Source organism: Apium graveolens, chromosome 8 (assembly GCF_009905375.1).
Source record: "Apium graveolens cultivar Ventura chromosome 8, ASM990537v1, whole genome shotgun sequence".
NCBI classification, from domain to species: Eukaryota; Viridiplantae; Streptophyta; class Magnoliopsida; order Apiales; family Apiaceae; genus Apium; species Apium graveolens.
In genome coordinates, this window is record NC_133654.1 from 180,695,392 (window position 1) to 180,698,825 (window position 3,434).

The following is a 3,434-nucleotide window of genomic DNA, read 5'->3' on the forward strand; positions in this document are numbered from 1 at the left end:
ACTCCAAAAGAGGTCTCATACCGATGAGCCATGGGTGTCCCTTTCCGAAAAAATGTCTCCTAAGACACCTGAGGAAAGAGAGCGTATGAGTAAGATTCCTTATGCTTCAGCAATAGGATCTATCATGTACGCGATGTTGTGTACAAGGCCTGATGTTGCTTATTCAATTAGTGTGACGAGCAGATATCAGTCCAATCCAGGTGAAGTCCACTGGAAAGCAGTGAAAAACATCCTTAAGTACTTGCGAAGGACTCAGGACATTTTTCTTGTTTTTGGTGGTGAATCTGAGTTGAAAATAGAGGGTTATACTGACTCTAGTTTTCAATCAGAAAGTGATAGCAAATCCATGTCAGGGTACGTGTTTACTCTGAATGGTGGTGCAATTCAGATTGTTGAAAGAGGAGATGTCAACGTCGAGAGAGTTGACACACATAACAACGTAGCAGACCCACTCACAAAGCCACTTTCTCAGAGTCACTTTGATCGTCATAAAGACAAGATGGGTATTAGATACCAGAGTGATTGGATTTAGTACAAGTGGGAGATTGAAAGAGATATGTCCTAAGTCCAATCATGTATGAGATTTAGGAATAACTTTTATGTAATCTGTTTTGATTTCATTGATATTAATAAAAGGCTTGTTTTGTTTTTATTGCGGGCTCTATCTATTTAAATGTTTAAATAAGATATACCACAGTTTAGAGTAAAGCTTTTTATGGATTGTGATGAGATCATAATAATGAGACCTAAAAGATGATAACTCTAAACTTAAATAGTTCCTGGTCGTAGGATTACTAACTGGTAATTAATAATCCGCAAAGATCGGTACATACTATGCTTGCTTCATTATGAAGGATGTCTGTTCTCATAGACATTTGTGTGGTGACACTATAGCTAGTATGTAGGTGCTTATTATAGAATAAGTTCACTGAACATGACTCACACAGCTGAACAACTGATGGAGTTCACTCACGTGTCAGCAGTTGTTCACATAGTGATAGTTGTACAAGTATCCTTAGACTTGAGGTCATCATAGTCATCTTGTGTACACTGAACTATGCTTTGGTTTAGTTCTTAGTCTCAAGGGACAATTATAAGGGCTCTACTGGGTATAGGAATTTGTACACGAAGATAGTGTATGATCAATAAAGGATCTACCCTTCCAGTGTAGGAAGAGAATGTTCAATGCTGATCCACTTATGTTAGTTCAGGAATCTCTGGCCAGAGTGAATGAAATTAGAAAGGAGTTTCTAATTTACATTAAATAGAACTAAGCATAGTGAATGGGAAAGCAAGTGATTAAATAAGATAGGCTTGACACAAGTTCCATGCCTTGTATTTAATCGTGACATTGCAGGGTAGAAGGAATTAATTGTACGGTAACTACTCACTGAATAGGTTCTTGGTATTCTAAGCAGTGAATTCGTATTATCCGGATAGTCGCGATATGCTGAGAAGTATCCCTCACGATGTAGAATAAATATGATTAATTAATTAATCATATTTAATGAATTAGAGAATTTATATAATAATGATAAAATAGTTTTTATTATTTATTTCTACTACCGGCTTAATATTGAACCTACAGGGTCACACCATAAAAGAGAATGATTTAATGGTGGCGGAATTAATTAATAATGGCTGATAATTATTTATTTATGAAATAAATAATTAATTGGCAAATTTAATAATTGATTAAATGAGATTTAATTGATTATAAATTAATTAAGAAAAGGTTCTTATATTATTAATTAAGAATTTAATTTTTGGAAATTAAATCAAGTGAGAGAATTATTTCTAAAGAGTTTAGAAAAAGGATTAATAATTAAAAGGTGTTTTAATTATTAGTGAGAATAATAAAGGGTTAATAATAATAATATTTTATGGGAAAATTTCAGCTGAAAATTTTGCCTATAAATATACTATTATAAACCCTATTTTTGCCTCAACCAAAAAGATTTACAAAACCTAATTCTCTCCATCTCCTCTCCTTCATTACATCATTTTCTTGGTGGATACCGGTGGAGTGCTTCACACTTGAGGAGCAGCTGCTAAGGATCTCCGTTCATCGTTCTTGGATCGCTATTAAAGACCTCCATCTTTCCATTAACGTAAAGCTTCTTAAGGTAAACATACTGAACTACTAAATTAATATTATTTTCGCATGGATCCTGCAGAGGGTTTCGGTTTTTTTGAGATTAAATTTACGTTTTCGCTGCGTTTATGTGCTAAAAACCCTTCACATCGTACTAAGAATGTCCTAGTGGTTAGCCGTCGGGCTCATCAAGGTTCCAATTGAAGGGCATGAGGGTTAAAATCGTATCCAAACTAGGGTAGTGGTTTGACGATAAAGCCGAACGTTCAATTCGAACCAAAGTCAACCAATAATAGTGGTTAAAGCTTATCAATGCAAGTATTCCAAACTTTTCTCGTAATATACTGTAATTACTTCATTCCTATTCTAAGTTCAGAATAGTTAACTGTTTATATTTCGCTCTAATTACTCTTAATTATGCAAGTTCCTTTCATTATTGTTCCTATATTATCGATTGTTCTCGTGAGCAAATACCTATTCTTCCGGGTTATTTGCGAACACTGAATTGGGGTGTTTTGAAATCAAAATGTTTTGACATCAAATACTACTCGGGCTGGATGGTTACTATGAGGACCAGTGATGAGCTGGACCCTATGGGCCGGGGATGGACCGGACCCTTGGGCGATAGTGCCTGGGTACTCGAATGGATCTATATATTGAAATAGATCTACACTATATCCTAACTGATCAGTAGGGTATGAGTGTGAACATTACACTAGTGTCCAGTCTAATTCATTGCCGATCGTCATTAACGGCATTCTCTCTCGAAAGGTTTATGATTCCAAAACCTGACAAAACCCTGATTCAGGAGATGAATCTGGGAATTGCTCGTCACTTTTGATTTATAATTAAAAGCTGGTAACGACCAATTGTTATTTGCTCAACTACCTCAAATAAATAAAAATGTTTATAAGTTATTTAAAATTTTTTTTCCAGAAATTTCCTTTAATATTGATACCTGGAAATCAGTTATATACTTGCTGGGCATTTTTGGCTCACTCTTGCTTTGTAAATTCTTATTTCTTTCAAACAAATGAGGATAAAAGTGAATAGCTTTTGATAGACAACAGAAGTTAGAAAGATCTCTGCTACAAGAGGATGAAGATGTTAGAAAAATTAGACAAGGTAATAAGTACAAAGGTATTTAAACTTGTATTTAGTTGTTGTGAATTGTAGAAGGTTAGATTCTTGTTTCATACCATAACCTGTAATCGATCCGGTTTTAAGGGGTCATTTGTATATTATTTATATTATGTAAAGATTGTTTAGTGACACTAAATCTTGACCCCGGATTTGGGTTGTTACAAGTTGGCATCAGAGCAACAGGTTATTGGTCCCT